Raw genomic sequence first — 24,808 nt, 5'->3', positions numbered from 1 at the left:
GCAGAATCACAAGGCAGCAAAGAGAAAAGGGGTCCGGCAGGAAGGAGGCCAAAACGAGAAGTAGAAAACGCCGGCGAGCGAGTCGTTTTGTCACTCGCGGTGTGACGTCAGAGCTCCCTCCACCAATGGCCGCGTCACTTCTGTCTCATGCCATCGGTCGCTCTCCAATCAGTTCTGCCGCTTCCTTCCAGTGATGTCATCTGCCCATCAAACCCTTGGTGTCAATCAATCGCGAGGTGGGCATGACCTCAGCCTGCCTGCTCGATGCTCCATCGCCATGGTGGCGTACTGCGTGGCCGCTTGGGGTTTGTTGTTCCGGTCAGTCATTGTGAGGAAAGGGGGGGAGGGGGGAATGAAATGAATGTGTGCGCTAATGGGGCATAGCTAATGCGTGTGATGTGCTGCCATACGGGACAGATCGATGATCACAAGGTCTGACACACATAGGGGAATTAGCTCAGTCCCGAGTATACCTATCACCGGATCATCCTCGTATGATCACAGGTACACACTTAATCCAACATTCGGGCTAGACAGGTCCTCTACTTATTTACATCGAGATGGTTCTAGCTACCCACAACAACCGGAGCATGAAACCGATAGAGATCTACCTAAATCTATATATGCCCGACACACCGACATAACAATACTCATGCCAATAATATCCCACTTCCTCAAAGTCTGTTTCCTCTTTGGCCAAATTCCATATTAACGTGTCGTTGCATGGGGGCAATGGCCTTTACCAGAAGTAAGAATACAAACCAAAAACAGGGAGGATTACTGTTTGAAACATTTGCTCATGCTGTTTAACACGAAACTGAAATGGAGGAAACCCGGGGCGTGTTCAGTTACCAAGCAGCTTTTTTTATATATTTTTTTATTTTTGAAAACAAGATCGAGGCTCGTGAAAGAACGATCATTTATCACACAAAAAAAATCAGACAGACAAAACATTTCATAAGGGGAGCGGTAGCCAAGATGGGGAGAGAAGGGAAAGCACAAACACAACATTTGAGAGCAGGGACATCGGGAGATCTGTGGGAGCGAGAGGGCTTGGGGAGAGGAGGCGTGGGAAGGGGGGGGGGGGTGGGAGAAGTATAAAACACAAAGACACTGCAAGGACTTCCAGGAAAGCAGTTGGGATTTCAAAAACGTGGATCTGGGGTGAAATTAGTGGGGGTAGAAAAGATCAAGGTTCTGGATGGGGGAAGGTAACAGATGGTGGGGAACAGCTGTTTTAAAGACCTGGAGGGAGGAGTGGCATTGAAGAGAGTGAGGGAGTTTGTTCCAAAGGCGGGAGAAAAGAGGAATGAAGGAGTGAAGGTGAGCAGAGAGTCTTGGTTTTGGCGGTTTAACCATAAGAGTGTTGCAGGCAGATCTTGTGCGACCTGCAGGAATATTTGGGGGACAGAGCCCAGATAGAGCTGAGGGAGCTCGGTGGATAGGAGTTGGTAGAAGACAGAAAGACCACCTACTGCCTGCGGTGAATGAGTGAAAGGCCCTCGGAGTTAGCTTCATCGGGGGAGATTCCAATGATTCTGAAAGCTTTGGTTTCAACAACGTGAAGCCGAGCTAGGTATGAGGCAGGAGCACCGGCTCAGAGGGGAGAACAGTATTCCATTGAGCTGCGGATGAAAGCCTTGTATGTGGTGAGGAGCTCAGGTGTGCCATGGAAGGACTTCGCATGATGGAGGATGCCCAGTCGGCGACTGGCTTTGGAGGCCAGATTGGAAATGTGGTTTTCCCAGGAAAGATCATGGCAGATAGTGAGACCCAAAAGCTTGAGTGACAGAACTTCTTGAAGAGGATTGTTCAGAAAGTAGATGGGAGGGTTGTCCAGTTGGTCTTTTCGGAGAGACATAGTAAGAGTGAGATTTGTCAGGATTGAAAGACATGTTCCACTTGTTTGACCAGTCTGTGATTTTGTCAAGGTCTGCAGAGTGAGGAGGCTGCCGACTGCCGATCTGAGGGATGAGATATGGAGTGGCAGAGAGTGTAGTCGTCAGCAAAGAGGTAGAGAGGATTTTCAAGAGTCAGAGAGATCATTGATGAAGACCAGAAAAAGCACAGGGCCGAGAACACTGCCTTGGGGAACTCGAGCATGAAGAGGAAGGGAAGATGAGAGAACCCCATGCAGGGCCACACGTTGACTACGACTAGAGAGGAAGTCCGCAAGCCATGCACGGAGATTTCCATGAATACCATAGGAGGAGAGTTTGGTGAGCAGAGCGGGGTGCCAGACCGTATCGAAGCACGTGATACGTCAAGGGAGACAGCTATAATTTCCTGTTTGGCATTGAGGACCTCCATCCATTGTTGAGACAGCAGAAGCAGCATGTCCAGAGGAGAGTGACCTGGTCTGAAACCAAATTTATGGTCAGAGATCAAGACATTGGAGAAGAGGAAAGATTTGATATCAGAAGCAATGATGGATTCCATGACTTTGCTGATAATTGGGAGAAGGCTGATTGGTCTGTAGTTGCTGGGATCTGTTTTTGCACCTTTTTGTGTAAAGCGGTGATGTTGTCTGATTTCCAAGCTGATGGCAGATGACGTTGAGGAAAAGAGAGGGTGAAGAGAACCGAGAGAGGGAGTGAAAGAGCGGCAGAGCAGGATTTTAAGACCTGTGGGCTGATGTCGTCAGGTCCAGTTGCAGAATCAGAGTCGAGGGTTGACAGAAACTTCTCCACCTTGTCAGGAGAAAAGGAAAAGGAGTCCAGGAGCAGCTGAGTACGACTGGGTACGGTGGGTACAGAGAGGGGTGGGTTTGGGACACAAGATTTGTAGGCAAACAGAGTTGAGGCATTCAGCTTTTTCACGAGCGGAGTCAGCTGTGTAGCCGTTTGAGGTAAGGGAGGGGATCGAGGGGGATCAAACACCAGAAATAGATTTGACCAGACGCCACCAGGATTTGGAAGAGGGAGACAGGTTTGAAAGTTCAGTCTTGAGAGAGGAGAGATATTGTTTCCTGGCTCTCCTGAGGGTGGACACACACTTGTTTCGGGCTTTGTGAAACGAAATAAGATTTCCTTCCATTGGATTTGCCTTCCAGGAGGTTAAGGTTGTTTCAGGGCAACTGCCTCACCACAAGATTCTGTGCACCATGGAAGGGAGGAAGGGCATGACAAATGAAGACAAGATGGGATAAATCTGTGCATGAGAGAGAGAGAGCAGTTTACTTTGGAGGAATTCCTCGGATGAGTTGATGTCAGAGGCAGTAGAGATGGGAAACCAGTCCAGATGATTGATGGCTGCTTGAAGACCGTGCCAGTTGGCCTGAGTGAAATGCCAGAATCGTAGACGCTGAGGAGGCTCCCTGAGCATGAGGTCAGAGAGACGTCCACTTTAACAAGCACATGATCAGATGAGCCGAATGGAGCAGAAGGAGAGCAGCAGACATTTTCAGGGAAGTTTGTCATAACCAAGTCGTTCCTTATCAACGGTTTTGAATGGAGTGCTTGCTCAAATGATTAAACAACTTGGCGAGCGCTCTCCAAGAAACTTGGTAAATGAACACACATCCATTGTTCTTGAGGCACGATCGTAGATCTACATAATATCACAAAGAGGAATGACCCCCTTCTTGCCGCTCCCGTTGGGAACGGGTGTAATGGTTTTGTAAATTACGGATTAATTCACGACTGAAAATGGTAATCAAAAGTCAAAGGCCAAATTCCATTGTGAGGATGTGTAGAAACATTCAACATTCTCAGCCTTTGCATTCTTGAGATATAGAACAGAGTATTTTTGTGTCTTCAGAAAGTGCGACTGCAAGCTGATATAACTGGGACAGAACGAGTAATGGCTCTCTTTTGGTTTCTTTGCAGGTGTCTGAATATAAACCTAGACAGATACATGCAGTGGATATCTCGTTGTTTTCATTCATTCCTGCATAAGTCATTACAACAGCGAGGTACAAGTGCTCAAAAGCCTCGCTACCTGAAATAGCCAGATCGTTGCCATAGCTGGGGCAATTTTTTAAAATGGTTGCAGAATTTGCAAAATTAGTTGCAATATTCATTAAAATGGGAGTTTTTTTTTTGTCTTGCATGCTTCCATTAACGTTACTTTGGCTTCATCTTCCCCTGATGTGGATGAACAGAGCATGCACATAAACCTTGCCAATGTCCAAATGTTCAACATGCCAATCAATAAACATCTGAAAATCGTCATTGACTTGTATCTTCAATATCTGTGTGGTCCATCGACACTCAATGTGAACACGTCTGCCAAACTTGGTGTCTCCCTGAGATCGGGCACCCACGCCACACTTAACCCATCCAAATCCACTACCGTCCCATCTTTACTCACGCTTCTGCTACAACTCCACATGGTCGCAGCTTTCAATCATGCTGTAACAACCTCTGCTGTCGCCGCTACACTTAACACTTGGCGTCGTGATTTTTTCTGGAACGCCCCTTTCATTTAAGATTTTTAAAAAGTCACTAACTCGCAGATGTTGCTAGTTTGCGCCATCAGAAGCCATTATTTGGTGTGTGTTACATTGGTGATTGAAGTGCAGCACCAGTGATCAATATGGGGTGCATGTAGATTGTAACTTGCATTGCAAGTCCAGTGTGTATGCTATAAGCCCGAATGAATGAAAGCACACGTCTTGTGGTCTTGCACGTAGACCTGAGCGGAGGTGTGCAGGATGACGAGCTCGTAAAAAATGTATAGTTTCAACGATGGCGGTGATCTGGCTATTTCATGTAGCATGATGCCTCGTTTGATTGGCATTCCAATTTTCTGATGACAAAACATGAGGCATTCCTTATTGGCAATGGAGGCAAACTTTGCAATTGATTGGTAAAACAGAGGTCATTGCGATGGTGAGGCCGATCAGTTCAAGAGATACTTCAAAGGCTTTCCCATGTATCCCTGTGACTCTTGTGAAGATGTTTGTTAAATGTCCCGTTCGACGTTGTATTTCTCAGACGTGACGCAGAGAGAAATTTGTATATCAGTTCATCGACGTCATCATACAATATGTGCTGTGACTAATTATATTGGGAGTTTTTTTTTTTTTTTTTAACTCTTTCCGAAGAAGTTATTAGCAAAATTACAGCTTTCCATAATTTGGGATTCTGTCAATAAAGAATGTACAATAAACTTGGGTATCCCGAATTAACTTCCGGTGTGTACCCCGGTTTAGAATAGGTACACCGTATCCCTGCGTGTCGTAAGAGGCGACTAAAAGGGTTGGCGTCAGGAAGGGCATCCGGCCAAAAAACATTGCCTCAACAAGAGAACCATGACAATTACGACTACATATGGGCAGGGTACAGACCGAAGTACCCCGTGGGGGACCCCACTCCCTCTTGTCAAAACTCAAGGTGGGGAACCCGATCGAAGCAAGCGTGGAAATCATTCCATTTATGACGACGAAACGTCTGATGCCTGATGTGGAGATCGGTTTCTGAGATTTGGGATATGGAATGTAGGGACAATGACAGGGAGATCAGGAGAAGTGGTGGAAGTATTGGTCAGAAGAAGAGTGGACATATGTTGTGTGCAGGAGACGAGATGGAAGGGAAGTGGTGTGAGAATGGTGAAGGGTAGGCAGGGACAGAAATACAAGTTTGTGTAGCAAGCGTGCCCGAAGGGCGTGAATGGTGTTGGTGTCCTGTTTTCTGAGGAGTTTGTAGACAGTGTGGTGAGTGTGACGAGAGTGAGTGAAAGGTTGATGATGGTGAAAATGATGATTGGAAAGCTCTTGGTGAACATCATCTCGGGATATGCTCCGCAGGTTGGTCGGAGCGATGAAGAGAAGGACAAGTTCTGGTGTGCTATAGAGAAGCTGATGGAAAACGTGAAAGATGAGGAAGTTGTTGTGGTAGGGGGAGACCTAAATGGACATGTCGAAAGGAGTATGGACGGTTTTGAGGGAGTTCATGGGGGTTACGGATATGGTGTGAGAAATGGAGAAGGTGAAAGGATTTTGGAGTTTAGTGATGGAGCTGATTTGTTGATTTGTAATACTCAGTTCCAGAAAGAGGATAATAAGCTTGTTACATACACGTCAGGTGGGTCGACGACAACCGTTGACTACCTGCTGGTGCGTAGGCGAGATAGGGGGCACCTCCGGGACACAAAGGTGATCCCGGGGGAGGATGCTGTTTCACAGCACCACTTGGTTGTCTGCGACATAAGGGTGAAAGGTGCGAGGAGAGCTCGGTGGGTGAAGTACCAACTGAGAATGAAGGTGTGGAGGTTGAAAGAGGTGACAGTGAGGGAGGCATTAAAAGAGAGGCTGAGTATGGTGGAGGATGATGTGGTTGAGCTTGAAAGTGGTTGGATGTCAATGAAAGATAGTCTGTTGGGAGCCGTTGGTGAGGTATGTGGATGGACAAAAGGACCACCGAGGCACTCGGAAACATGGTGGTGGGATGATGAAGTTGGAAAGAAGATTGACGAGAAGAGGAAGAAGTTCAAGGAGTGGCAGAAGGCGAAGGGTATGGGGGCAGAAAAGGCAGAGCATGAAAGTTATAAGGCAGCCAAGAAGGCTGCAAAGAAAGAGGTAGCAAAGGCACAGGAGGCATGCAGGAAAATGTTCGGAGAAGGCTTGGATTCGGAAGAGGGTCAGAGAGCGGTATTCAGGATTGCAAAGCAGATAGCGAAAGAGAGGTGTGATGTGATGGGGGTGAGTTGCTTGAAGGATGAAGTGGGACAAATCGTTGTGGACCCAGATGGAATTAAAGGAAGATGGAAGAGATATATGGAAATGCTGTTGAATACAGAGAATGAATGGGATGGCAACATAGAGAGTAACCCAGTTTTAGGACCGGCAGAGAAGATAACCGAGGAGGAAGTTGAGGAAGCGATAAAAGCAATGAAGAGTAGAAAAGCGGGAGGGCCGACGGGAGTTGTGAGAGACATGTTGAAGGCAGCGGGAAATTGGGGTGTGAAGAGAATGACAGAGATCTGCAATCTGGTGGTGAAAGAAGGCCGCATTCCAGTGGATTGGGAACTGAGTACCCTCGTCCCTCTATACAAGGGGAAGGGTGACCCTCTGGACTGTGGCTCGTGTCGAGCGATAAAGTTATTGGAGCATGGAATGAAGGTATTGGAAAGGGTGTTGGAGAGGAGGATAAGGAAGAAAGTGAAGATCGACGAAATGCAGTTTGCAGACTAAGTCCACTACTATTTGTAGCTGTGATGGAGGTGCTGGCTCAGAACGTAAAGGAGGGCTTACCGTGGGAGTTGTTGTATGCAGATGATCTGGTGTTGATTGCAGAAAGTATGGATGGACTGAAGGAGAAGATGTACAAGTGGAAGGAATGTATGGAGACAAAAGGTCTGAAGGTAAATATCGGAAAAACGAAGGTGATGGCAAGTGGTAAAGCATGTGGTGAGGTGGAAAGAACTGGGAAGTGGCCGTGTGCTGTGTGCAGGAAGGGTGTCGGAGTGAATTCCATTCAATGTACAATGTGCGCTGAGTGGGTTCATCAAAAATGTAGTGGTTTGAGAGGGTCATTAACCAGTGTGGCAGGTACATTTAAGTGTAAGGTGTGCACAGAGGGAGCTGCAGATGGAGGAAATGTTGAGTTGGATCTTGGAGATGGCGTGAAGCTGGAAGGTGTGAAAACATTTTGTTGCCTTGGAGACATGCTGAATGGAGAAGGTGGATCAGACTCGGCAACGGTTGCTGGAGTGAGATGTGCATGGAAGAAGTTTCGGGAACTGAGTGGCGTGCTGATGAGGAGGGGAGTGTCATTGAAGCTGAAGGGAAAGGTGTATGCTGCATGTGTGAGAAGTGTTATGATTTATGGGAGTGAGACATGGGTAATGAACGTAGAGCAGCAACGAAGGCTGGAAAGGGTGGAAATGTGAATGGTTCGGTGGATGTGTGGAGTATCGTTGAGAGAGAGGAAGACAAATGATGAATTGCGAAAGATGATGGGAATAGAGCCTGTGATTGATGCTGTGAAGAGAAACAGGTTGAGATGGTTTGGTCATGTGTTGAGGAAGGATGAAAGTGTCTGGTTGAAAAGAGTGATGGGAATGAATGGAGAAGGAAGTAGAGGACGGGGAAGACCGAGAAAGACTTGGCTAAAGATGGTCGAAGAAGAAATGCAGGCAAGGGGGTTAACAAGGAGAGATGCAGAAAATAGGGCAAGATGGAGAAGATCGTCATGGGGACCGCAAGGCTAACCCCCGCTCTTGCATGGAAAATGGCCTTAAAATGCCTGTTGTTGTTTGTTGTATCCTGAATTAACTTAATATTTTGGACTTTAGTAAGAAGGTGGATACAAAATTCCCAGCTTTCTATGATTTTGTATTCCCATGACATGGAACACACACCAACTTCGGAAAGGAATCGCTTGTTGATTGTCATGTGATGATACTGACAGTTAAGAATTACTAATTACTCTAAACAGCAGCAAATTTCAGGTTTATTTGATTGATCGTTGTGGAGATAATGTGCTGAGAAGATGAAACATGGGAACAATTTCTTCTCACAGGCTTTCTGAATGCAATGTTGAGGCCCGTATTGGAGCTGGTGTAGCGGTTACCGCTGGATGCACACAATCGCCTTGCACCGACCAGAACACGGCCAGACGCGCCTCTCCCGGGCATGCCCGGACTCACTGTTCCCGGGCACGCCCGAACCTCCCGGGCACGCCCGGTCTCGTCTTTCCCGGGCATGCCCGCTCTCGCCTTACCAGGGCTCGCCCAGAGCGTCCGGGCATGCCCGCTATCGCCTTTTCAGGGCTCGCCCAGAGCGTCCGGGCATGCCCGCTCTCGCCTTTCCAGTGCTCGTCCAGAGCGCCCGGGCACGCCCAGCCTCGACTTGCCAGGCCGCAGCCAAACACGCCCGGGCAGGTCCAGACTCGCCTTTCCAAGGCTCGCCCTTGATACCCGGGCATGCCCGGTATAGCTTTTGCCGGGCAAACTTCCCGACATAAATGTGTATATATATTGCTGCCCGATAAACGGGCTTTTCAGAGTACCCGAGTGTGATACATTTATTAAACCTACTCGGACGAATTTCCATCTTTGGTCGCGTCAATTCTTTCAACTCGCGTTGGAGCACAGCTCCTTCATTGGTGACCTACCGACATGGATACGGCAGTGACGCTTAAACTGCCTACCTTCTGGGAGGCTCAAGCGGCTGTTTGGTTCGCTCAGGCGGACTCTCAGTTCGCCCTGTGAGGCATCACCGCGGACGACACCCGCTTCCACCATGTTGTGGCGGCGCTCGGTTCCGCCACCGCGGCCCGCGCCTTGAGCCTCCTCCAGCACCCGCCGGCTGCTGACAAATACGATGCGCTGAAGACACTCCTCCTCGACGCTTTCGCCCTCTCACCGGCAGCACGCGCACGGCGCCTGCTTGACCTGCCCGAGCTCGGCGACACGCGCCCGTCCGAGCGCATGGACTATATGCTCTCGTTGCTCGGTGAGCACTCTCCGGATTTTCTGTTCCGCGAGCTGTTCCTTCGCCAGCTGCCTCACCCGGTACGCCTCACCCTGGCTGGCACGTTGATCACGGATTCCCGCGCCCTCGCCAGGGAAGCCGATAAGACCTCCTCGGCAGGCCAGCACATCGGCGCGGTTACCTGGAGCCCGCCGCCGTCCGAGGCGACGCCCACGACGCCCGAGCGCCCTGCGCGGTTGGAGGCCGAACTGCCGGTGCAACTGGCGGCCGCCACGCCGCACCGCCCGCTTCCGACACGACGGCCGGGGCCTCCACCTGACCGGGCGTGGTGTTATTACCATGCCAGGTTCGGACACAAGGCTCGGACGTGCCGGCCCCCGTGCACTTTCGGCAGGCCGGGAAACGGCCGGGCCGGCGTTCATTCCCAGCCATGAGCGCCGGCCACTCGGGCAACTTGCTGTTTATTCGGGACAAAGCGTCTGGGCGGCGTTTCCTGTGCGACACCGGCGCCCAACTGAGCGTCATACCCGCCTCCGAGCAGGACAGGCGGGACGCAGTTTGCGGCCCCTCTTTGGTCGCTGCTAATGGCTCGGCCATACGCACTTTCGGCCCACGCGTCGTCACCCTCTGCTTCGGCAGCCAGCGTTTTCAATGGACTTTTGTTACCGCCAGCGTCCCCATGGCTTTGCTGGGCGCCGACTTCCTCTGCGCGCACGGGCTGCTGGTCGACGTCAAACGACGTCGCCTTGTCCACGCCGAGACCTTGAGCTCCCTGGCGTGCACAATGAGCAGCTCCGCACCGACGAGTTCGCTCGCCTGCTCGTGGAATTCCCGGCCCTCACGCGGCCGACGTTTTCGGCCGTCGCGGTGCAGCACGGGATCGAGCACCACATACCCACTACGGGCCCGCCGGTCTACGCCAGGGCCCGCCACCTCGACCCAGCCAAGCTTGCCATGGCGAAGGCCGAATTCGACGCGTTGGAGCACCTCGGCATCGTGTGGCGCTCCGATAGCGCGTGGGCCTCGCCACTGCACATCGTGCCAAAGCCGGGGGGTGGATGGCGCCCGTGTGGCAACTACCGCCGTCTCAATGATGCTACCACCCCCGACAGGTACCCGATCCCGCATATTCAGGACTTTTCCGCCCGTTTGGCGGGACGGGTCATCTTTTCGAAAATTGACCTGATACGGGGCTACCACCAGGTACCTGTCCGGGCGGCCGACGTCCCGAAGACGGCCGTCATCACGCCGTTCGGCCTGTTCGAATTTTTGCGGATGCCGTTTGGCCTCAAGAACGCGGCCCAGGCGTTCCAGCGCTTGATGGACGGCGTGCTGCGCGACCTGCCGTTTCTTTTCGTCTATCTGGACGACATCCTCGTCGCCAGCACGTCCCGTGCCGAGCACCTCCTCCACCTCCGAACACTGTTCGGTCGCCTCAGCAAGCACAGCTTAATTGTCAACCCGGTCAAATGCCACTTCGGCGCGACGACCGTTGACTTTTTGGGCCACCGCATCACCAAGACCGGGGCCGTGCTGCCGCCGACCAAGGTCGAGGCCATCACCACGTTCCCGCGTCCCCGTTCCATCAAGGCCCTCAAAGAGTTCCTCGGCATGGTGAATTTTTATCACCGATTCGTGCCCCGCGCTGCTCAGCTCATGCGGCCCCTTTACGAGGCCCTCCGGGGCAAGCCGGCCAAGCATGACATTGTTTGGTCCGCGGCCATGGACGCGGCCTTCGCCAGCGCCAAACGGGCCCTCGCCGACGCAACGCTGCTGGCTCACCCGGTGCTCAACGCGCCCATCGCCCTCACTACGGACGCCTCCAACTACGCGGTGGGCGCCGTCCATGAGCAATGGGTGGACGGGGTTTGGCAGCCACTCGCTTTTTTCAGCCGGCAACTCCGGCCGAACGAGTTAAACTACAGCACGTTCGACCACGAGCTGCTCGGGCTATTCCTGGCCGTTCGCCATTTCCGACACCTCCTGGAGGGCCGCCCGTTCACGGCTTTCGTCGACCACAAGCCGTTGGTCTACGCAATGGCTAAGGTCACGGAGCCGTGGTCGGCCCGCCAGCAGCGCCACCTCTCCGCCGTGTCGGAGTTCACCACGGACATCCAGCACGTCGCCGGCAAAGACAACGCCGTGGCCGACTGCATTTCGCGGGCCAGCGCGAACGCGGTCCACCTCGGCATGGACTTCGCGCTCATGGCGGCCGACCAGACCACCGACGCCTCGGTGCAGGCACTCCGCGCGGCGGACATGGGCCTCCGCCTGGCCGACATCCCCTTCGCGGGCACCGTCCTGCTCTGCGACGTCTCCCAGGGCCAGCCTCGCCCCATCGTGCCCGTTTCCTGGCAGCGCCGCATCTTCGCCTCCATCCACGGCCTTTCTCACCCGGGCCGGAAAGCTTCTCAGAAGCTGGTGTCGGCGCGTTTCGTCTGGCACGGCCTTCGACGAAACATCCGCGACTGGGCCAATGCCTGCACGGCCTGCCAGCGGGCCAAGGTCCACCGCCACACCCAGGCCCCGCTGGCACCTTTCGCCGTGCCTGAACGGCATTTCGACCACGTCCACGTGGACCTGGTGGGTCCCCTGCCCCCCTCGCGGGGGTTCACCCACCTGCTCACCATGGTGGACAGGACCACCAGGTGGCCGGAGGCCGTGCCCCTCACCTCCACCACCACCGCCGACGTGGCGCAGGCGTTCATCGCCACCTGGGTCGTGCGCTTCGGCGCACCAGCGGACATCTCGTCCGACCGCGGCCCACAGTTCACGTCTGAGATTTGGGGCGCGGTTGCCCGTTCGTTGGGGGTCACGCTGCACCGCACCACGGCCTACCACCCCCAAGCCAATGGGTTGTGCGAGCGGTTTCACCGCTCCATGAAGGCCGCACTCATGGCCGGCCTTCAGGACGACGGTTGGGCCGACCGGCTGCCGTGGGTCCTTTTGGGCCTTCGCACGGCCCCCAAGGAAGACCTCCAGGCGTCCGCCGCCGACCTCATCTACGGCCAGCCGCTCCGCGTCCCGGGCGAATTCGTGCCCGACGCTACCAGTCCCTGGTCCGCCGCTCGCCAGCGCTCGGTCCTCCAGGAGGCCGCCCGACGATTTGCCCCCGTGCCGACGTCCCGCCATGGTGGCCCCCAGTCCTACGTCCCCCCGGCGCTTCGCACAGCGGAGTACGTCTTTGTGCATCATGACGCGCACCGGGGGCCACTCCGGCCGCCGTACGACGGGCCCTTCCGGGTCCTGCGACGGGGCGACAAGTCTTTCATCGTCGACTTCGGCGGCCGGCCGGACCGGATTTCTGTGGACCGCCTCAAACCGGCGCACATGGACGTCGACCGACCACCACGGTTGGCCCTTCCTCTGCGGCGAGGCCATCCCCCGTCCACAGTTCCCCCCCGCTCGACCACCCACCACCACGTCAGACCCCTCACCACGACCCTCCAGGGGTCGCTTCGGCCGGGTCATCCGGACCCCCCTTAAATTGACCCTGCCGGTGCAGGTCGAGTCTGGAGGGGCGTGTGTAGCGGTTACCGCTGGATGCACACAATCGCCTTGCACCGGCCAGAACACGGCCAGACGCGCCTCTCCCGGGCATGCCCGGACTCACTGTTCCCGGGCACGCCCGAACCTCCCGGGCACGCCCGGTCTCGTCTTTCCCGGGCATGCCCGCTCTCGCCTTTCCAGGGCTCGCCCAGAGCGTCCGGGCATGCCCGCTATCGCCTTTCCAGAGCTCGCCCAGAGCGTCCGGGCATGCCCGCTATCGCCTTTCCAGGGCTCGCCCAGAGCGTCCGGGCATGCCCGCTATCGCCTTTCCAGGGCTCGCCCAGAGCGTCCGGGCATGCCCGCTCTCGCCTTTCCAGTGCTCGTCCAGAGCGCCCGGGCACGCCCAGCCTCGACTTGCCAGGCCGCAGCCAAACACGCCCGGGCAGGTCCAGACTCGCCTTTCCAAGGCTCGCGCTTGATACCCGGGCATGCCCGGTATAGCTTTTGCCGGGCAAACTTCCCGACATAAATGTGTATATATATTGCTGCCCGATAAACGGGCTTTTCAGAGTACCCGAGTGTGATACATTTATTAAACCTACTCGGACGAATTTCCATCTTTGGTCGCGTCAATTCTTTCAACTCGTGTTGGAGCACAGCTCCTTCACTGGAACATATAATTGCTCAGGACAGAACAAAACAAATGCACAGGAAGAATAGAGGGGGGAAACACACCAGCAGTAGGGAACAGGGACAACATAGAGGGAGACTTGGAGAAATAAGGGATGTGGGGAAGAATGACAGGAGAGGAGGACTCACGGGGTGGACAAGATAGAGAAACAAACTCTCAGGAAGGAAAAACTGGAAACTTGGAAAGAGGTGGACTTAGAGATGGTGAGTGGGGGTAGAAAATATCATGGTTTTGGATGGGGAATGATTTGATGTGGTGGTGAACAGCTGTCGAGATTGAAGACTTGAAGGGAAGGACAAGATTGAAGCGAATGAAGAAGTTAGTTTCTACATGTGGGGGAAGAAGAGGAACGAATGAGTGGAGGTGAGCAGTGATTGGGGTTGGTTGGATATTAAAGGGGGAAAGGGGAGTCGGGACATGGAGAGAGCAGAGGGCGCAAGGTCAGAAATGAGGTGGCGGATCACGACAGAGAGACCACCGGCATTGTGTAGCTCAATGTTCAATTGACAGATAGTTCAATACCTTCTTAACTCTTACACGAGCCTCGATCTTGTACCCCAAAAAAACCAAAAAAACAAACAAACTCAAAGTTCACACAAAGTGTTATTGTGAGCAAAATTTACGAGGTTTCATCTTCGACGACTTCACATCCCTGAGATATCGTCACACAAACATCCTTTGAGCATTGCTTCACTTAACACTTATGCGCAGTTTTCTTTTTCTTCTGCTGAACATTCCTTCATATTTGAAGGAAAACCCTTTTGCTTGGAAGATGCAAAATCTTCAGCTTCATAGAATTTTGAGTTATTCACCAAAGTCTTAAATAATAAACAAGCAAACAACACTCAATCGACCAAAATCATGAGATTGCCTTTTGGAGAACACCGAAAACCAAAGTGATGATGAAAAATACCGAGAGTGGATACAAGACAAATGGAAGAGTCTTCTGGTACAGTTGGGTCCAAAATATTGCCTTGTTTGTACCCATTTAGTATCAACAGCAGAAAACTCACCTGAACGGAATTCCCTTTCCATTCTTGCCCTTGCTGTGAAATATAGTTCTGAAAAGGCTGTGACATCACCAAAACAGAATAATTAGTTAGAAAGTGTCAGTTTCCTCTCCATATCTGACAAAATAAAACCACAATATATCATCTCAACTCCGATTGAATAAAGCTAAATAGATATATGGTTAAATGAATGAATTGCGACAAAAAACGATTGACAGATATTATGTTGTTAGTTTGATAAGTAGAGATAAAGACAGGAAATTAAATAAATGGTGTCAATATGTTGTTGTTATTCCCATTGCTCTCTGCAGGGTGAGAGGGCACATGACCATTTCTGAACATTTCAACAGCTAAAAGGTTACCCTTGTACAGCATGAAAAGTACTGCACTGAAAACAAAAGAAAACAGAAAATAGGAGAAAATAGGTGGGGAGGTCATGAGAGAGGTGGTGGGGAGGTCATGAGAGAGGGGTGGGGAGGTCATGAGAGAGGGGTGGGGACGTCATGAGAGAGGTGGTGGGGAGGTCATGAGAGAGGGGGTGGGGAGGTCATGAGAGAGGGGGTGGAGAGGTCATGAGAGAGGTGGGGGGGGGGGGTCATGAGAGAGGTGGTTGGGGGTGGGGTCATGAGAGAGGTGGTTGGGGGGGGGGGGTCATGAGAGAGGTGGTTGGGGGGGGGGGGTCATGAGAGAGGTGGTTGGGGGGGGGGGTCATGAGAGAGGTGGTTGGGGGGGGTCATGAGAGAGGTGGTTGGGGGGGTCATGAGAGAGGTGGTGGGGAGGTCATGAGAGAGGTGGTTGGGGGGGGGCATGAGAGAGGTGGTTGGGGGGGGCATGAGAGAGGTGGTTGGGGGGCGGTCATGAGAGGTGTTTGGGGGGGGGCGGTCATGAGAGAGGTGGTTGGGGGGGTCGTAAGAGAGGTGGTGGGGAGGTCATGAGAGGTGGTGGGGAGGTCATGAGAGAGGTGGTGGGGAGGTCATGAGAGAGGTGGTGGGGAGGTCATGAGAGAGGTGGTGGGGAGGTCATGAGAGAGGTGGTGGGGAGGTCATGAGAGAGGTGGTTTGGGGGGGGGGGGTCATGAGAGAGGTGGTTTGGGGGGGGTCATGAGAGAGGTGGTTTGGGGGGGGTCATGAGAGAGGTGGTTTGGGGGGGGGCATGAGAGAGGTGGTTTTGGGGGGGGTCATGAGAGAGGTGGTTTGGGGGGGGGTCATGTGAGAGGTGGTGGGGAGGTCATGTGAGAGGTGGTGGGGAGGTCATGTGAGAGGTGGTGGGGAGGTCATGAGAGAGGAGGTGGGGAGGTCATGAGAGAGGTGGTGGGGAAGTCATGAGAGACGTGGTGGGGAGGTAATGAGAGAGGTGGTGGGGAGGTAATGAGAGAGGTGGTGGGAGGTCATGAGAGAGGTGGTGGGGAGGTCATGAGAGAGGTGGTGGGGAGGTCATGAGAGAGGTGGTGGGGAGGTCATGAGAGAGGTGGTGGGGGGGTCATGAGAGGTGGTGGGGGGGGGTCATGAGAGGCGGTTGGGGGGGGGGGGTCATGAGAGAGGTGGTGGGGGGGGTCATGAGAGAGGTGGTTTAGGGGGAGGGGGTCATGTGAGAGGGGGTGGGGAGGTCATGAGAGAGGTGGTTTGGGGGGGGGGGTCATGTGAGATGAGGTGGGGAGGTCAGGAGAGAGGCGGTGGGGAGGTCAGGAGAGAGGCGGTGGGGAGGTCAGGAGAGAGGCGGTGGGGAGGCCAGGAGAGAGGCGGTGGGGAGGTCATGAGTGAGGCGGTGGGGAGGTCATGAGTGAGGCGGTGGGGAGGTCATGTGATAGGCGGTGGGGAGGTCATGTGAGAGGCGGTGGGGAGGTCATGAGAGAGGCGGTGGGGAGGTCATGGGAGAGGCGGTGGGGAGGTCATGGGAGAGGCGGTGGGGGAGGTCATGGGAGAGGCGGTGGGGAGGTCATGAGAGAGGGGTGGGGAGGTCATGAGAGAGGGGTGGGGAGGTCATGAGAGAGGGGGTGGGGAGGTCATGAGAGAGGGGGTGGGGAGGTCATGAGAGAGGGGGTGGGGAGGTCATGAGAGAGGGGGTGGGGAGGTCATGAGAGAGGGGGTGGGGGAGGTCATGAGAGAGGGGGTGGGGAGGTCATGAGAGAGGGGGTGGGGAGGTCATGAGAGAGGTGGTCGGGAGGTCATGAGAGAGGTGGTGGGGAGGTCATGAGAGAGGTGGTGGGGAGGTCATGAGAGAGGTGGTGGGGAGGTCATGAGAGAGGTGTTGGGAGGGCATGAGAGGTGTTGGGGAGGGCATGAGAGAGGTGTTGGGGAGGTCATGAGAGAGGTGTTGGGGAGGTCATGAGAGAGGTGGTGGGGAGGTCATGAGAGAGGTGGTTGGGAGGTCATGAGAGCGGTGGTGGGGAGGTCATGAGAGAGGTGGTGGGGAGGTCATGAGAGAGGTGGTGGGGAGGTCATGAGAGAGGTGGTGAGGAGGTAATGAGAGAGGTGGTGAGGAGGTAATGAGAGAGGTGGTGGGGAGGTCATGAGAGAGGTGGTGGGGAGGTCATGAGAGAGGTGGTGGGGAGGTCATGAGAGAGGTGGTTTGGGGGGGGGGGTCATGAGAGAGGTGGTTTGGGGGGGGGTCATGAGAGAGGTGGTTTGGGGGGGGGGCATGAGAGAGGTGGTTTTGGGGGGGGGGTCATGAGAGAGGTGGTGAGGAGGTCATGAGAGAGGTGGTTTGGGGGGGGGTCATGTGAGAGGTGGTGGGGAGGTCATGTGAGAGGTGGTGGGGAGGTCATGAGAGAGGTGGTGGGGAGGTCATGAGAGAGGTGGTGGGGAAGTCATGAGAGAGGTGGTGGGGAGGTAATGAGAGAGGTGGTGGGGAGGTCATGAGAGAGGTGGTGGGGAGGTCATGAGAGAGGTGGTGGGGAGGTCATGAGAGAGGTGGTGGGGAGGTCATGAGAGGTGGTGGGGAGGTCATGAGAGAGGTGGTGGGGAGGTCATGAGAGAGGTGGTGGGGAGGTCATGAGAGAGGTGGTGGGGAGGTCATGAGAGAGGTGGTGGGGAGGTCATGAGAGAGGTGGTGGGGAGGGCATGAGAGAGGTGGTGGGGAGGGCATGAGAGAGGTGGTGGGGAGGTCATGAGAGAGGTGGTGGGGAGGTCATGAGAGAGGTGGTGGGGAGGTCATGAGAGAGGTGGTGGGGAGGTCATGAGAGAGGTGGTGGGGAGGGCATGAGAGAGGTGGTGGGGAGGGCATGAGAGAGGTGGTGGGGAGGGCATGAGAGAGGTGGTGGGGAGGGCATGAGAGAGGTGGTCGGGAGGGCATGAGAGAGGTGGTGGCGAGGGCATGAGAGAGGTGGTGGGGAGGTCATGAGAGAGGTGGTGGGGAGGTCATGAGAGAGGTGGTGGGGAGGGCATGAGAGAGGTGGTTTGGAGGAGGGGGTCATGAGAGAGGTGGTGGGGAGGTCATGAGAGAGGTGGTGGGGAGGTCATGAGAGGTGGTGGGGAGGTCATGAGAGAGGTGGTGGGGAGGTCATGAGAGAGGTGGTGGGGAGGGCATGAGAGAGGTGGTGGGGAGGGCATGAGAGAGGTGGTGGGGAGGGCATGAGAGAGGTGGTGGGGAGGACATGAGAGAGGTGGTGGGGAGGTCATGAGAGAGGTGCATGAGAGAGGTGGTGGGGAGGGCATGAGAGAGGTGGTGGGGAGGGCATGAGAGAGGTGGTGGGGAGGGCATGAGAGAGGTGGTGGGGAGGACATGAGAGAGGTGGTGGGGAGGTCATGAGAGAGGTGGTGGGGAGGTCATGAGAGAGGTGGTGGGGAGGTCATGAGAGAGGTGGTGGGGAGGTCATGATAGGTGGTGGGGAGGTCATGATAGGTGGTGGGGAGGTCATGAGAGGTGGTGGGGAGGTCATGAGAGAGGTGGTGGGGAGGTCATGAGAGAGGTGGTGGGGAGGTCATGAGAGAGGTGGTGGGGAGGTCATGAGTGAGGTGGTGGGGAGGTCATGAGAGAGGTGGTGGGGAGGTCATGAGAGAGGTGGTGGGGAGGTCATGAGAGAGGTGGTGGGGAGGTCATGAGAGGGGTGGTGGGGAGGTCATGAGAGGGGTGGTGGGGAGGTCATGAGAGAGGTGGTGGGTAGGTCATGAGAGAGGTGGTGGGGAGGTCATGAGAGAGGTGGTGGGGAGGTCATGAGAGAGGTGGTGGGGAGGTCATGAGAGAGGTGGTGGGGAGGTCATGAGAGAGGTGGTGGGGAGGTCATGAGAAAGGTGGTGGGGAGGTCATGAGAGATGTGGTGGGGAGGTCATGAGAGATGTGGTGGGGAGGTCATGAGAGAGGTGGTGGGGAGGTCATGAGAGAGGTGGTGGGGAGGTCATGAGAGGGGTTGTGGGGAGGTCATGAGAGGGGTGGTGGGGAGGTCATGAGAGAGGTGGTGGGGAGGTGGTGGGGAGGTCATGAGAGAGGTGGTGGGGAGGTCATGAGAGAGGTGGTGGGGAGGTCATGAGAGATGTGGTGGGGAGGTCATGAGAGATGTGGTGGGGAGGTCATGAGAGATGTGGTGGGGAGGTCATGAGAGATGTGGTGGGGAGGTCATGAGAGATGTGGTGGGGAGGTCATGAGAGATGTGGTGGGGAGGTCATGAGAGAGGTGGTGGGGAGGTCATGAGGGGTGGTGGGGATGGCTACGAGAGGTGGCATGCACACAGAGGATGGTCACGATAAAAGCATGTCGAGAGGAAAAACTATTGTGGCCGACCCCACAAGAAGGTAGGATTAAATGGAGCCATTGAAGTAGCGGTAGTAGTAGTAGTAGTGGTGGTAGTAGTAGTCGTAGTAGTACTGGTAGTGGTAGTAGTAATAGTCGTAGCAATAGTAGTAGCAGTCGTAGTAGTAGTAGTAGTAATAGTAGTCATAGCAATAATAGTAGTCATAATAGTAGTAGTAGTTGTAGTGAGAGTCGTAATAGTCGTAATAGCAATAGTAGCAGCAGTAGCAGTAGTAGTCGTAGTCGTAGTAATAGTAGTAACAATAGTAATAGTCATAGCAATAGTAGCAGTAGTAGTAGTAGTAGTAGTAATAGTAGCAATAGTAGTAGCAATAGTAGTAGTATTCGTAGTAGTAGTAGTAGTAGTAGTAATAGTAGTAGTTTGCTTGTTTGTTTGTTTAAAAAAAAAAAATTACTACTATTCCTACTATTACGTAATAGTAGTAGTAATAGTCGTAATAGTAGTAGTAGCAATAGTAGTAATAGTAGTAGTAGCAATAGTAGTAATAGTAGTAGTAGTAATAGTAGTAATAGTAGTATTAATAGTTGAAATAGTAGTAGTAGAAATAGTAGTAGTAGTAGAGTAGTAGAGGTCGTCGGTGTGGCGACGGCATCCCTCCCATGAAATACTTTACCGTTTAGCACCATTGAGCAATCTTGAAAGGCCGTGACTGAGATGTATTTTGGGGTCATCAACGGCGTTCGCTCTTTCCCATTTCGATAAAAGAAAGGTTTTCAGCATCCTGGTGAGAAAGGGAAGGGAAGTAAGAAAGAGATGTTACCCTGCACAGCCAAGGCAAAATTTAATAGAAAATTACTTTTTATTGAGACAAAGCACTTCAACTGGTTATTGAGATAACCTCTTTAATATTAAGGTAAAGTTGATATGAATTTGCATTTTTTTTTCCTTTCGCACTTCAGTTACCTTTATCACCAATATAAGATGTTAACTCGCAACAGAGGTTATCAATAAACATGGAACACTTCTCAGACCTCGTACACTGGATCCTGCATGGAAGTGGTTGAGGTGAATTGGCTGGCTTTCTCAACACAGAAGACTAACACTCTAAGGCTGGCACTCCAAGGCTGGCACTCCAAGGCTGGCACTCCAAGGCTGGCACTCCAAGGCTGGCACTCCAAGGCTGGCACTCCAAGGCTGGCACTCCAAGGCTGGCACTCTAAGGCTCGCACTCTAAGGCTCGCACTCTAAGGCTCGCACTCTAAGGCTGGCACTCTAAGGCTGGCACTCCAAGGCTGGCACTCCAAGGCTCGCACTCCAAGGCTGGCACTCCAAGGCTGGCACTCTAAGGCACGCACTCTAAGGCTGGCACTCTAAGGCTGGCACTCTAAGGCTGGCACTCTAAGGCTGGCACTCTAAGGCTGGCACTCTAAGGCTGGCACTCTAAGGCTGGCACTCTTAGGCTCGCACTCCAAGGCTCGCACTCCAAGGCTCGCACTCTAAGGCTAGCACTCTAAGGCTGGCACTCTAAGGCTGGCACTCTAGGGCTGGCACTCTAAGGTTCGCACTCCAAGGCTCGCACTCCAAGGCTGGCACTCCAAGGCTGGCACTCCAAGGCTGGCACTCCAATGCTGGCACTCTAAGGCTCGCACTCTAAGGCTCGCACTCTAAGGCTCGCACTCTAAGGCTCGCACTCTAAGGCTGGCACTCTAAGGCTCGCACTCTAAGGATGGCACTCTAAGGATGGCACTCTAAGGATGGCACTCCAAGGCTGGCACTCCAAGGCTGGCACTCCAAGGCTGGCACTCCAAGGCTGGCACTCTACGGCTGGCACTCTACGGCTGGCACTCTACGGCTGGCACTCCAAGCCCGGCACTCTAAGGCTGGCACTCCAAGGCTGGCACTCTAAGGCTGGCACTCCAAGGCTCGCACTCCAAGGCTCGCACTCCAAGGCTCGCACTCCAAGGCTGGCACTCCAAGGCTGGCACTCCAATGCTGGCACTCTAAGGCTCGCACTCTAAGGCTGGCACTCTAAGGCTGGCACTCTAAGGCTCGCACTCTAAGGCTCGCACTCTAAGGCTCGCACTCTAAGGATGGCACTCTAAGGCTGGCACTCCAAGGCTGGCACTCCAAGGCTGGCACTCTAAGGCTCGCACTCTAAGGATGGCACTCTAAGGCTGGCACTCCAAGGCTGGCACTCCAAGGCTGGCACTCCAAGGCTGGCACTCTACGGCTGGCACTCCAAGCCCGGCACTCTAAGGCTGGCACTCCAAGGCTGGCACTCTAAGGCTGGCACTCTAAGGCTGGCACTCTACGGCTGGCACTCCAAGGCTGGCACTCTAAGGCTGGCACTCTAAGGCTGGCATTCTACGGCTGGCACTCCAAGGCTGGCACTCCAAGGCTGGCACTCCAAGGCTGGCACTCCAAGGCTGGCACTCCAAGGCTGGCACTCTAATGCTGGCACTCTTAGGCTCGCACTCGCTTTTACACATAGATAGTGAGGGCGGGCCACCAAGTAGGATCAAGACAAGCTCTTGGTGAAAGTGCAGCCGTTCATTGGCACACGCAGCTTTGGCCCCGCCCCCGCCAGCTTCTGCAATGGGTTTTCTTCATCGGTCGGGAAACGCGGAATGTGGGTTGGACATCTTCTGCACTTAACATTGACTTTCCTTCGCAGCACTTTAAAGGTGCGGTGCAAGCTATGAGATCCCGTAACGGCCTGCGGTTACGGACAAAGCGATGCACCACCCACAGGACTCTATTTATTCTGTCTGACGATGCCAAATGACTATTTATTCTGAGGTGTTTGTGGAGCTCCTGCGGCCGCGCGTACCTCTCACGCTCAGGCCGGCGGCGCCCGTAATGGGCACGGTGATGGACGGTGGTGAAGGAGGTCTGACTGACGAAGGAGGTAACGATGAGGTATGTGGGTAGTCGAGGCGAGGTTGGGGGGAGTAGGTCGTGAGGCTTTCCATGTCGGACAGCATTGAACAGCGTGCATCATGACAATGTAATGGCTTTTAACATGTGCAGAGGAAAATAAAGTGTTACCCAAAAGAAATCTGTATTAACAACAGTCATTTGGATGCACTTACGTGTTGTGTATCAAGGAAAGATCTGGGGGAAATAGAGTGGGTGACGGTTTCATTTTAGTGCGCCATTTGAAATGAGTTTTGGGCAATGAGAGATACACTCACGGCATGCAAACGTTCTAGATTAAAACGCGGACCCTCACACGGCACGAGAACACCAAGGGACCTGTATGGTGGTTGCCATTATCTTTCAGCAGCTTCGTAAAAGCACAATATATATATATTGTTGTGGATATGAGGATTGTGTTTTTTTTATTGTGTCGTAAATTGTTGTTAAAAGATCGCCCTCCTTGCTCCAGTGTTGTATAAAGGTCAAAGGGCGTTCCCGTAGTTAGTTCCATAAAGCATACATGAAGGACACCATAATATCCCTGTTCAGTAGTTTATTTCCTTATTATGTGTATTAGGGTAAGGCCTTGTCTTCCATTAAGATGACACTCCATTGCACCAAGTGAAATAAGAATAGATTCCGTTCACATTCCCCTATAGTCAATTGCCAACTACATCCCCTCCAAGCCTCAATTGCCAACTGCGCTGGGCAGTTTGTCAGGTTTGCTACAGCTGTGGGTTGTTGATTTCGCCCCAAGACTCCATTAAGCCACGAGGTGATCTCGGAGCCGAAGGTGGGAGGAGTCGGCCCAGCGCCGGGAACAAGGCGTGGCCTGGCCAACGCCTCCTCTAAGGGCGGGGTCGGGAGGTCGCGCGACCAACCAGGGCCGAGGTGAGCGGACCGATGGGCGTGTCCTGGACACCAGCGGCTTGATCGCCTGAGGCGCTATAAAGTGCGCGCGCGAAAGCCGAGAAGTTGTTGTTGGACTAAGCGAGAGACGTGCAAAGAGAGATGCGCCAGAGAGTTGGCAGTACACAAGCAAGCATTGAGAGAAGGAGTTCTGAGAGCAAGCATTGAGAGAGAGTCCTGAGAGCAAGCAAGAGGAGTACCACGAGCAGTACCAACAGCTTTAAACTCCACCAAGCAGCGTTGGCTCCACCTGGGCAGCTTTAACTCGACCGGCGGAGCTCGTCCCGCGGCAGCTCGCACGACCGCAGCTTGGGCGTTGACGGCGGTGCCGACCATGGCCGCAGAGGAACAGAGCTGCTGCTCCCGGCCCGACCGTGACCCAGTTCCAGTGGACATTCCTCTCCCTCCAGCCATCCACCTCCTGCCATTCCTATCATCATTCCCCGCGTGAGTCTGTCTTTGTTTGTTCTGTCCCTGGGTATTAATTAAGCTGTATAGTTAAGCTAAGTTTCGCTGTGTCGCCTTGCCTCTTCTGTAAATTATTTTATTATCCTTCCTTCTCCTTGGTTTTTTTGGTCTTGTAAAAAGTAAATAAATTATATTTGTATTCCTTACCCTTTGTCTTTCTTCTTCTTCACATCCTTCGCTTTAGTCTTTTCCCCATTGAATATCTGTGGCGCGATCCGGCCAACGTTCAGGAATCGGGTTAGTCGGGGTAACTGTTAGGGCCGCGGTGCCATCCGCTCGGCAAACCAACATCTTATCCGCGGTCCGTAACAATTGGTGTCGGGAGCGGGATCGGACCCGAAGCGCGCTTAACGCGCTCAAAATTACGAGCTGCCGAAATTTGTTTTGTTTTTAAAAACCTGAATTTTGAAATCGCGCCATGGCTAGTCAAGGTGATCGGATGCCGGTGGGGGAACTAGAAGAGGGGTTCGGGGTAACCCAGGATCAGAGGGAAGAAATGGAGGAGAGCAATGAGGAGGTGGTTGAGGAGGTGTCAGGCGCGCAAAATGGCGTCCTCGCGCACGCGGGTGTAGCGGCACCAAATTTAGCGGCGCCCGTGACCGTAGCAGCACCGGTGGATTCGAACCTTTTTTTGCTACAAATGGGGGCCCTTATGGACAAAATGGGTGAGCGAATAAGGGACGAAGCAAGGGCCGATAGTGAGCGATTGGGGGGCAAAATGGGAGAAATGGGGGAGTGGCTAGAAGCTAAATTTGAGGGGTTAGACAATAATTTTAAGAGGTTAGACAATAATTTTAAGAGGTTAGACAATAATTTTAAGGGGTTAGACAATAATTTTAAGGGGTTGGACAATAAATTTGAGGGGTTAGACAACGGGATAAAAGAGGTGAAGAATGGGTTAACGGGGGTGGAAAATAGAATGGCTGCCCAGAAGAATCAGATAGAGGGGGTGAAAAATGGGTTAAGGGGGCTAGAAGATAGGATGGAAGGCAAATTGCGGGAAGTAGGGGAGCAATCCGCCCGGGAAATCAAACGGATGGGGAACCAGATAGAGGAGGTGAAAATCGGGTTAGAAGGTAAATTGGATGCTCAGAGGGATGAATTGGGACAGATTTTTTTTTTTTTTTTTGTATACTGAATCGAGGCTCGTGAAAGAGCTAACATTTATTTCACAAACAAATCAACCAGACAAACAAAATATACAAAAAGAGGGAGCGGAAGACAAGATGGGGAGAGAAGGGGAAGCACACAACCAC

General features: G+C 53.5%; 1 protein-coding gene across 1 annotated transcript in view; it reads right to left on the bottom strand.

The window, feature by feature from the left end:
• Positions 1-24,808, bottom strand: part of LOC137414570 (uncharacterized) — a 94,321-nt gene that overhangs the window by 8,887 nt on the left and 60,626 nt on the right. The gene's annotated exons all lie outside the window — the stretch shown is intronic.

The sequence above is a fragment of the Myxine glutinosa genome, chromosome 11 (assembly GCF_964187855.1).
Source record: "Myxine glutinosa chromosome 11, kmMyxGlut1.1, whole genome shotgun sequence".
NCBI classification, from domain to species: Eukaryota; Metazoa; Chordata; class Myxini; order Myxiniformes; family Myxinidae; genus Myxine; species Myxine glutinosa.
This window is presented reverse-complemented; position numbering and strand designations above follow the sequence as displayed.